This window comes from Uloborus diversus, chromosome 4 (genome assembly GCF_026930045.1).
Source record: "Uloborus diversus isolate 005 chromosome 4, Udiv.v.3.1, whole genome shotgun sequence".
NCBI classification, from domain to species: domain Eukaryota; kingdom Metazoa; phylum Arthropoda; class Arachnida; order Araneae; family Uloboridae; genus Uloborus; species Uloborus diversus.
In genome coordinates this window covers 29,950,943-29,963,345 of record NC_072734.1, presented here as the reverse complement: position 1 = coordinate 29,963,345, position 12,403 = coordinate 29,950,943, and positions in this window count along the sequence as shown.

The window sequence follows — 12,403 nt, the reverse complement described above, 5'->3', positions numbered from 1 at the left end:
TCCATGAATGGCGAGGATCAATTACGTCGCCTCATTATTTCGGTAATCTGATTAATATTTTTGAAATATATAATAATTTGACTAAAATTTGAAAATTTTAATTTTTGAAGGGGGAAAAAGTCTGATATTAGTTACATACTTGCCGTTTTTAAAGAAATCGAAACAGCAGATTTTACTCAGAAAACAGATTTTTGACCAGAAAAGGGGGGGGGGGGGACAAATTGTACACCAAAAACCGTTTAAGATCTTCAAACTGTTTTTTTTTAAAATAATTAACAGTTTAAATAATTTTAGCCAAATTAGTTTAAAAGGCGGAAGAAAATCGTACCAGCAAGAAATTGGGAGACAGGCTCGAAAAAGCAGTCAAAGCTACAGCGAAAAACATTAGATTTGGCCAGGCATGTTATTGTTTCACCATTATAATCATTTTCAAAGGGAAAAAAAAATTATTGGGAAAATCAGTCTGTTTTGCTAATTAATCAAAGAGCTTCTTCGGGAGAACCTCACTCCCCTTCCCTTTTTTTTTTTTTTTTTGGAGAAGGAGTTCTTGGAAATACGTGTAGCGATTTTGAGCATTTATGAAGTTTATTTTTGTTGAGAGTTCTAGTGCATAGGTAATATAGTTTTTATTTTTCTATTCCGAACACATTTTTAGTTTTTACTAGAAGAAATAGAAAATTTATTATTAAGGAAGAAAACATTTTCTCCGTAAACTTAGCATTGACGAAGCAAGGAATTAATTCATTGGGTAGTTTGATTCAAAAAATTAAAAGCATTTCATTTTGCTCGTCAAAGAAAGAGCTGCGGACGATTTTATTTTTTGGATAAATAGCCATTGTGGTATAAATTTTTATTTTTACTTGAGTTTCTTTTCAACTTTTCATTTTGATTTGTCAACGATTAAAAGCAAAACAATTTGTTTTTTTATGGTATAACCGATTGAAAACTCGACACATTTCGATTAAATTTTAAGAGATATAATTAAGAGATTCTGTGAAGTATTGCACAAATTATGTTCTTAACTTAATATATATTTTTGGCTAAATATCTTTTCCTGCAACCCGACATGATGAATGCTTACAAATTGAAACTAAAATTGTGTTGGTTTTTGAGTTTTCCTACTTGAAAACATTCAGATCTAACGAAAATATAACGCCTAACACTTTATGAATATGATTATCTCCTTTTCAACACTGATTAGTTGTTTTTCCTTTTACTTAAAACATAATGTTAGTTTTTTAAGTGATTGCTTTAAAAAATAGGTACATTTTAAATAATGTGAAATTTAAGTGAATTGATAGAATGAGAGACATAAGCGTTTACAATATCAATGACAGCACACTAAGAAGCGGGTTCCTTAAATTCTGGGTGAACTTTTTCTTAACCCTTTATATCTTGAATTAATTTACCAGCAACGTTTAAAGGGGATTTTTTCAATATTAGATTTTTTTTTTTTTTTTTGCGAAGGAAGAAGAAACTTTTTACGGTGCTTTAGTGGCTAATTAATTATGCTACTGGTACTTGGAAGTACCAACAAGAAAACTGGTAATGTATGAAAGAAAATGAAATAGTGAATTTCAAATAAAATGCAAGGAATGCTTACCTGCAGAGTATAAAAGGTAGTAGAAAATAATAGAACTAAATAACCGGTAATATACCACGAAAGCAGCTCATTTAAGTAACATCCTGGACACACTCGCCCTCTTCAATTCTATTGCAAAATGGTTTTGGGAAGCTGCGCACCAAACATAAAATCCCAAGTGTTTAGAAAAAATCATTCTCACACGTGGTGAAATTCCCTGCAGCTTGCAGGGAATTGCACCACAAGAGGGAGGGGGGCTCATGGCGCAGACTGTGCCTTTGAAATTTTTAGGAAATGAGTGTTTTGAAGGGTATTTTTCTGATTTTTGTGTGGGGCTCTTGCTTTTCGAGGGCTTTGCGATATTAAGGGGGGTGCATCCTTGCTCTTGGGGGGGGGCACCCCTAATAGGGAAGTTTTCGATTTTTCAATTTTATTTTTATATGATAGAGTAACATGTATGAACATCATAAGTGAAAAAAAGTTTGCGATACGATAAGTAGTTTTTTTTTTAATTAATTTTTAAAGTTCAAGCGCTTGTGACGTCAAACGGCATAGGAAGTGATGTCATGCGCTCTTCGGATAGGGGAGAAGCTGAAGGTCACGCATTCGACTTCGAAGACGAAACGTAAAAGGCTTATCTCCTCGCATTTAACTAATCGCGTTTCTGGAACATTAAACCTCTCATCCTCTCGGAAATATTCGAATATCATCATTGATGTTACATGAGGAAGATTATTTAGATTGTGCTTTAACGAATCCGGTCTCCATAGTGTGTTTAAAAGGATTATTGAATTTCTAAATAAAAAAAATTTCAGAGCGCTCAAAATATCCCTAGCGCAAATATCCCACAAGGGATCTTCGGCGGAAGGCTGCCCATTCGCGCCCAGTGACGTAGGCTCGTGACGTTTCAGAAAAGCGCACTTTTGCGCGTGGATTTTTAAAAATTCATTAAAAATCAACCACGGTGTTTTAAAATTCGGCGATGGTGAATTTTTTAGTTTTGAGGGTCAATTAACAATATCCAATGGCCAAAATATGAACATTTAATACTTTGCAACTCCCCTATTCCCTGATGCCTGATGTCAGAGCTACAAATTTCGTGCTTTTGTGAATAGTAACCAGGCCCGCGCCAAGCCTGATCGAGGCCGTCATGCAAATGTCTTTTTGCATTGGAGCGCCTTTTTGCATTGGAGATCGAGAAAATATAGTTAAAACCTAGAATGAGGTTTTATAGTCAAACATAAAATGGAAAAAAAATACGTTTGGCATTTAATTTATACAAAAAATAGTGTGTGAATATTTAATTTTGGAATAAATGGTACGTTTACGCTTCATATCTCGAAATTATTTCGAGTTCAGCAGCTCCTCTGATATGTTAGTAATGCGCTTTGGAAAAAGAAAATGTTTTAAATATGAAAGTTAACGCCACTTTGAATCTAATCTCTAAGTGATGAATAATTGATAAAACTTTTATGCCTGTCAATCAAAACATGACAACAGGAGAAGTGACGCAACTAGAAAATAGTTTTAGGGAGGGTGGGGGGCACATTGAAAAAAAAAAAAAAAAATCTTTTACAAAAAGAAAGAGGGGTCTAGGGGTTCTCCTAGGAAATTTTTTTAAACTTGTAGTTTTGAAAACGCAATTTTACACGGTCTTAGGTGGTGTTTTGGGGAAAAGTACAAGGTGCTCAGCGGAAATTGGTATAAGTTGAAGTATTAAAACGCGATTAAAGGTCATATTTACTAACGTTAGAATAAGGTATGGAACACTGGGATAGTTTTTTTTTTTTATTGAAAAATAGATAGAAATCAATTCCTCTTCTCCCTTCCATTTTTTCGAAATTGAATTTCCAAAAACGCAACTGTAGGTAACTTCGAAGATTTTCATGGAGGGGATTCTGGAGCCTTACCCTGGAATTTTTTAAAAAATTTAACTCCTAAAAACTTTAATGGTTTATGATATTACGAGGAGAGGTTCAGAGGCTATTCCACTGAAATTTTACGTAAGTGATGTTTAAAAAACCTAATTTTTGATTATATTCAAGGAAGGCGGTTCATGCCGAAATAGCACTTACGGCTCCACATTTGAGTGAAATTTTTTTCGAGAATACAATACTTCAAAAGTAAAAGGAAGTAAAAAAGGAAGTATTGTATTCGCGAAAAAATTTTCACGCAAAATTCAGCCTTAATTTCTATTTGCTCACTCCCGAACTGATGTTCAGTTTTTTTTTTTTTTTTTTTCAACCCAACCACACGCGGATAAGTGCCTAAGAACGTATAAACACACGAAATATCCATTTTAACATTCCCCGAGTTAATTACGACTTTTTTCGTGACGTCCGTATGTACGTACGCATGTATGTGCGTATGCATGTCTCATAACTCAAGAACGATATGTCCTAGAAAGTTGAAATTTGGTACGTTAGTGAGATCTAGTTGTGCACCTCCCCTTTTAGTTGCATTCGGGTGTTTCTAAAGGGGTCTTTTGCCCGTTTTTGGGGGAAAATCATTGTTAATTTCGATGTATACTCAAGTGGTGTTATAATTTGGCGAACACTTGGCGATATATCGCCAGTCTTTTGGTCGCCGACTTGGGGACAAATTTGGTGGGTTTTTTTTTTAAATCTGGTTTCAATTTGGCTACTGGTGGTGATATTTAGAGAGTAAACTATTGAATAAAATAAAAAATGCCAATAATGGGGAATTGACATTAAATTGGAGTAAAAGGAAGTCATATCACACATCAGCTCGTTTCTGTTTTCTTTTATAATTCATTTTTAAAACTTTTACGACAAAATAGGTTAAAAAAGAGTTAATTTATTTAAAAAAAGTTATAAATCTTAACAAAATATTCAACACGGCAGATGTCTTTGAAGAAGCTATATTATCCTTGAGAAGCAGAAACACTTTGTTCCTCAATCCTACCGAGCGCTTCCAGTTTGAACAACAGACCAGAACAAAACGCATTTGTAATGTTTGTTTTTAACTTGGCCTCTGCAGCAGCAATTATTCAAATTACCAGTTGAAAAGTCTGTCATTATACTGAGATCAGAAGATGTTATCGCCCTTTGTTTGCACAATGAGAATGCATAATCGTACTCGATCTTTGCTTTACCATCGGCACATGATAAAAAAAAAAAACCCTCGGCCGAGTTACAACATCATTATTTTGTGCCTTGAAGACTATTTTGCTTCACCTTCTTCAAGGTTAATTAAAATTTGAGATTTGAGGTGTCGCAGACCTCTTTCTCAGTTTTTTATTATTCCAGAAAACTGCAGTTCTAGACCGGTTCTTGACTGTAATAACTGATCTGGGTCATTTTCAATTAATTCATACTTTTCATGAAAATTCAGATATTTCTTTTTTCACATTTGAATTTGACATTAAAAGTAAAATAGTTGCTCATGGAATGAACAAATGAGCAACTATTTCAATTCAACAGAGCAACATGAGCAACTATTTTCAATTTATTCAAATGAAATACATCTGAAAATAGAACTAATTCGACGTTCTACCGAAAATTAAAGCCTCGCGAAAATAAGTATTTTTATAACAAAAAAAAGTTATAAAATACATTTATTCAAAGAAACCTAACGTTATAAGCTTCAATACTTTCGAGTATTACACTCCGTTATCAAAGAAAACAGTTTTAGTTTTATTTATTTATTTTTTTTAATTAATATTGAAATAGCACTGAATAAATATTTTATATTTTCGTTATCAATACCGAAACTATAATTACAATTAAAAAGCTATATGCTCCGTGTCCGAAAGACTAGTATTTCAAGATTTTACTACACAACCCAAATTGAAAAAAAAAAATAGAATATCAGAACTGTTTAAGCCAAATTAAAAGGGGTCTCCAACCTTTTTCATTCGCGGGCCACATTGTAAATTTTTGGAGACAAGGCGGGATCGATCCAACAATAATTTAGTCCAAATGGTCTATTTAGCACTAGCCTCCCCCTCCACCAATACATCGCGTATATATATATATATATATATATATATATATATATATATATATATATATATATATATATATATATATATATATATATATATATATATATATATATATAGAGAGAGAGAGAGAGAGAGAGAGAGAGAGAGAGAGAGAGAGAGATGCAAAATATATATATATTTGAATTAAGCGTTCAGTGGTGGTTTTTGAAAATTTTTGGACTTGCTTCTAAGTTGCTATATATTTCTTTATACATATTTGCTGTTAGCTTAATTAAATTGAATTTTACGTGTCCTTAAATTTCTAATAGTATAAAAATAGGGAGTCTTGTAAAATTTTGAATAGTACAGAAAACTGAAATGAAAAGTATTCTTTGTCACAAAATGATGTGATTTAAAATATAAAAAAAAGCTAGTGAGTGATACATGACAAAATCATTGCAATGTACTACAAATTTATTTTATTGAATTAATTATGATTAAAAACTTGGAAATAAATGAGAACATAGCACGTGTAAAGCATTTAAAATATTTTAAAAAGTTAAAAAATTAATGAATGAGAAGATTGCATTTGTTTACCGCTTAATATTTCAGTCCATTCAGGGACAAACTTCGAAGTTCCGATGATTAAGAGGGATTTTAAATGTTCGTCTGATAAAGAAGATCTATATTGAGATTTAATGTATTTCAATTTTGAAAACGTTTGTTCACAATCACAGTCACCAAGATGCAACCTGTCACCAATTGACCGCCGTAAAAGGTTTACCAGCATTATATTGCTGACTTCGAAACTGGCTTTTACAGGCTTCGTAAAGATTTTTTTCTGAGTTGAAAGAGAATTTTTCAAAGAAGCAATTTAATCCTTTCGTAGTTTGCCAGTTAAATTGTAAAATTTGCTCTTGTGTTTTGTATTATAATATCTACGGGACGTTAAATTCTTTCAGAACGGCGACGGTCTCTTTGCAAATAAGACACAATGCTTTATTATTGTTGTCGATCATAAAATAATCGCGTGTCCACTGTTTCTTACAAGTATGGCACTCAAAATCAACTTTCTGTTTTTTTAAAAGAAGTCATTGTAATACTAAATGACACTATAAAAGACACTGTCCACGATCGCTGCGCACTTCGTGAGGCGCGTGAAACTGCAATCTACGTACCTACACCAGGGTTGAAATATAAAAATTTAGAAAAAAGAGCCAAGCTGAGCGAAAACCGTCCTCTGTCTAGATAGATGATTTAAGGGGTTGGGAATCCATTTTCCCATATTTCTGAGCTAAATAAAAAGTCACAAGTGCATGAAGGAAGAAAATTATGAAAATGAAAAAACGAAGAGATAAATCTCCAATGGTTGATGTTCTGCTTTAAACGCTATTTGTGGGATACTTTCAGTTTCTGTTATCAAGTTTTTTCACAAAATTCAGAATCTAGCCTTAGAGTTTGGCAATAAACATTTAAATCTGGTGTCAGCCTAGCACATGTTTTTCTGGGGCCAGCAAATGCCCACTGCCAGGGGACTAACGGGAGAATGTAGCGCGGAGAGAAGAGACTTGCTCTCGGAAAGAGCAAAAAGAAAGATGGGTGCTGCACTCGCAGTTAACGGTAGAAATGATTAAAAAACGATTAAAATTAACGGTAAAAAGATTTTTAAATAATTATTTGTAATTAAAAATACCGTCTCAATTATATTTCCAACAAGACTGTCTCTTTTTCGAAAAATAGAAAAAAGTTTGTAAGCTTCTCGAGGGCCGGACAAAATCTGTTCGCCGGCCGGATCCGACCCGTGGGCCGTAGGTTGGAGAGCTCTGGAAACAAAACTTATCAGTGAGTCGGGTGAAATGAATGCATGCTAATTAAACAAAGTAAAACCTGTTATTAATGAATGGGTAAAAAAATTCAATAACTTTAAAGGGGGGTCGTTAACACATTTGAAAATTATGCTGATTTTTTATATGGGTCAAAGAATTAGAATAATCAATTCCTTTTATGTAGATTTGAAAAGTAGCGAAAATATTTGCACACCTAATAACTGCGTAGATGGCGACAAGTATAAAGCTTAGCACCCGGACCATTTTGTGTTATTCTTTTGCTGAAAATAGTTCGTCAACTTGATAAAATTGGAATCAAAGAAGTTGTTTTGCTTAAAGTTAGAAAAAAAAGCTAATCTTGGATTAAAAGAACAATTTATTATCTACGTTCTCGAGGCTTTTAAAAGAACAAGGAAGGACCGACCAATTAAAAAGTAACTGAAGCAAATGAGACTGAAAGCTTGTGACAATAGGGAAAGATGAACGAAAATTAACGTTAATCGTCTAATATAAGTTTTAAAAATACCTCTCACATCTATAAATATTGAAAATAATCTGTAGTAACCGTGTCCAAGCAAACGACACTTGTACGATTGCGTAAGCTACTGTTGCAATTGCAGGTTTTTCCAAGTAAAACCAAAGATGAACATGAAACAGAAAACGCGCTCAACACTCATGCAGCAAAGAGAAGCTCATTTAGGTGCAACAAGACTGGAAAAGTATTTTATTCAGTGACGAATCGTAATTTGTAATATCTGTTGAAGAAAGAGATGTTCGGGCTGGCATTAGAAAAGCGAAGCGCTTGAGAAAACTTGTGTAAGACGTTCTCTCAAATTGAGACATCCTTTATGGCGCTGAGAGTTGCTGGCACTGGGCAACTGTACGCATCTTAAAACAATGTGAATTCTGCTGTTTATCAAGATATACTAGATGGCTACGTGATACAGTAAAACCTGTAAAGTTGACCACCCTTGTAAGTTGACCACCTGCCTATGTTGACCGCTTTTGTCAGGAACGGAATGAGTCCTATCTTATGTAATGAAGGAAAACCTCTGTAACTTGACCACTTCTCTATCTTGACCACCTGTCTATCTTGACCACTAATGAATACCGAATTTGGTTTGGAGTATTGTAAAAACACCTTTGTAAGTTGACCACTTGGTTTATTTTTTTAATTTAACTAAGCAAATTATTTCATTTATTTATTATTTTTATAGATTTCCAAGAATAATTTTAATGCTTTGATGCCAGACCAGTATTTTACCGATTAAATTAAACAGCAGCACAGCAGTTACTTATTTCTGGATAGCACATTTTCATTTTCAGCGACCTTTATGAACTAGGAGAGTCCAGCTTGTTGCTTTTTGTGTTATAAGTTTTACATAAAATGACTTCAAAAAGAACGTTAGTTAAACTTGAGATTGATAAAAAGTATGAAATATTGAAATTAATTGAAAAGGGAGAAAGCCAGAGAAAATTAGCTGACAGATATGGAATTTCTACAACTAGTGTCTAATGTAGTAAAAAAACAAGGGAGATAAAAACAAAAATATTTGAATAACATTTTTAATTATTGTTTCAAAGTAATGTTAAACAATAAAAGTGAGTTAAACAGAAAGAGTAAGTGTCAATTAGTCAAAAAGTGAAAATATGGCGCAAGAAATGATAAAAAATAATAAATAAAAAAAAATCATTACGAACCACCCTTTGTAAGTTGACCACCTGTGTAAGTTGACCACCAAGGTACTGCACCGCAGGTGGTCAACTTACACAGGTTTCACTGTACTCTTTTCTGAGGCACAGCAGGGACACATTCTGTGACACATTTATATTTCAGCAAGATTCCGCTTCAAGTCACATCTCGAAATCGACTCGTAGATTTTAAGCAGAAAGTGGGATTTCGATATTTAACTGTCCACGCAAATCTTCCGATCTCAATACCATGGAAAATTTTTGGTATCGTCAAATCTAAAGAAAAAGGTTCAAGACCTATAGGGCCCGCTAACAAAACTGAACTCATTGCCGCATTGAAGAGGGTATGGAAACAGTATCAGTAGCCTTGAATGTAAACAGTTGGTGTAATTTATATCTGAAAGAATTAAAGATGTGATTCTTGCAAAAATGGACGCAAAAAAATATTGATATTGTTTCGCTTGAAAACGTTTTTCTCCCTTTTAATTTTAATATTCTATTTATTTTTATTTTTTTATTTTATTTTATGTATTTACTTATTTTTATTTATTTATTTATTTATTTATTTATTTTTTTTTTTTTTTGACTCTATGTAAAAGATCATTACTATAAACTTTTGGATAACTCTGTCCAAGATAATTTTTAATTAAATTTATATGAAGTGTTATGTACACTTTAAAGACTAAGAAAGGGGACACATTTTTTTTGAATTTGGGTTGTATAACAAGTTATGCAACGTAGAAACAGTTTTTATTGGTTTCTCCATTTTCCTTGCATCGCAACCATTAAAAAAAAGGGCTAATTCAGTATAAAGAAAGTTCCTATTGACGAATTCAATCAGATTTTGGTGTAGAATAGCTTTGGTGAAACTGAAACTGGTGGAAAGATTGAACTTTAAAAAAAGAAAAAAGGAAAGAAGGATTTCTGATTTCATAATAATTTTAATTCTTAGATCATTTTTATAAATGGGAAAAAAACGCACGAAAACTAATAACAATACTAATGTGTTCCAATTATTTATAAACTATTTAAATATTAAACCGCAATCTATTTTCACTACTATGAAAAACATGTGCATTCATTCACATTTTCTTAGAGTGTATCATTATATTCGGGCACATTGTAGCTAACGACTTATTTTTGGTCGATGCCTTTCCATCTTTAATATCTATGCGTTTCGGTTTTTCTGTCGTTGATGTCTTATTTTCCTGAATTCTGATTCACCTAAAAATATATTTTCTTACTTAAGGATCGTCCACAAATGATGTCATGATTTGAGGAGATTAGGAGTCCGTAAAATTAAGAGTTTATGACAAGCGGAGGGAAGGGGTAATAAGAAGTGTGTCGTCATACTTTTTTTTCCATTACAATAAATTAATAAGCACGAATATTTATGTTAGAAGCATTCGTTGTCTTGCAGAGTTTTTCATGTTTAAGAAAAACAGCATGACATGTGACAAGGAGGGGGGGGGGCGGTGAAGTGAGACACTTTGTGATAAAGGGGAGGAGGGGGTCAGATTCGTTGAAAAATTGATACTGATTGATTACTAATTGATTTATGAATATACTTAGTATGCATAGATGCATAGGGTAAGTTTCCTTAGGCCTTTCCAGAAGCATAGTTTAATTGGTACTTTCGGGTGATAGAACATTATGTTGACACACCTATACGCGTCCTTTTTCGAGGATGGTAGGCTTAAATCCTCTAATTTCTTTTAGAACCGCATAAATTAAACTCAAAGCATCACACATTATTAAATTGAAAAACCAAATTAAATAAAACACAAAATTACGAAGAATAAGCTGAATGAAATTTGGCAATGAACCCTGAAATAGCTATTTGCTGCATTTTCAGAATTTTGTGCTTTATTTAAGTTGGATTTTTCACTTTAATCATATTGTGCTACAGAGCTTTTTTGATCATTTTTTCATTCAAGTCATTTTTTCTGCAAAAAAGAAAACGAATTTTCAGCTTCATTGGCATTGATTAAAAACACAAATTCTCAAATAATATTCTACCGAGCCAAAAAGCCACTACCAAAAAAGCATATCTATATTCATAATTCACGACATTCATTTCACACTTAAAGTCGCAAAACAGATCGTTTCAATTGCAATCACGATCTGAGCTTGAAGCAGAAATTAATAAGAACGTATCGTATATTTATGTTAGTAGCACTCGTTGTCTAACCGATTTTTTTGGGGGAAAAAAAAAAAAGGCAGGGACAGAGTAGAAAAAATGGCAATTTTTAAGAGGCTGGTTACACCTTGAGCATATATACGACTCAAAAGTAGAATTCTGTTGGGGAAATACGACTAAGGAATCAAATTGGATATGGTCAATTTAACTCTTAGAAACTTTTGGTCACGGAATTGGTATCACGACACTTTCTTTTTCTTTTTTTCTTAAAAGGGAGTCTTAAAATTTTATGACCCCTTTACGTGATAAAACACATTCCAGGTGACAAACATTGAAGTCCATGAAAATGAGATCGTTTCTAGCATACTTGACTTTGACTGTAATCATTCTTAGTATGCTAACTGTCTTTTTCAAATTGTTTCCTCGTGAGCTCAACCATTACCATAATAAATAAATGACAAAAGCATAATGGCACGATAGAACACTAGACGCAACATTAATTTTCTAATGGAGATAAAAAGATTCGTTTAAAAATAAAAGGACCACCTATATTTATCTTCCCTTATTAGGAAATTTATAGTTCCATAGTAAACTATTTATAGTGTTTTTATGCCGTAATAAATTAACGCATAAAAGCACAAAAAGTTTAGAATTATTGTTGACACTTATTTCGGGATTACAAATAATTCCATTTTCACTACAGTGAAAATTTTTAGCTTCCGTTAAGCAGCAGTCATCAAAGAAGCTTTTGACAATCTCAGTTAAATTTATAAAAGCGAATAAATCTCCAAACATCCCTTTGCATATAGTTGCCATCTTTGTAATGTAATATTCAAAATATTTATGTTGCACAAAAACACTGATACAATTTATTGGCACTTTATAAAACTCATTTTACAGCAGCAAAATATGGGGGGGGAGATTAATGTTGATTTTTTGATAAAGCATGTTTTTATTTATTTATTTAAATGTTTCACTTTTTTATGAGATTTACTACTCGCCCATAATAATCATATTTGTTGGAAATAACGTTAGAATAGGAAAAAATTCTTTACTTTCAAGCATAAATTTCATGATCATTTTCTTGCAGCAAAAAGAACAAAATATTTTTATTCACCAGCGACAGTTTTTTATCTGGAAGAAAAATCATTTCAGTTTTCTCTTAAAAGTACTATGGGCATGCTCATAAAAATGGATAATTTTAAATAATGTTCTGA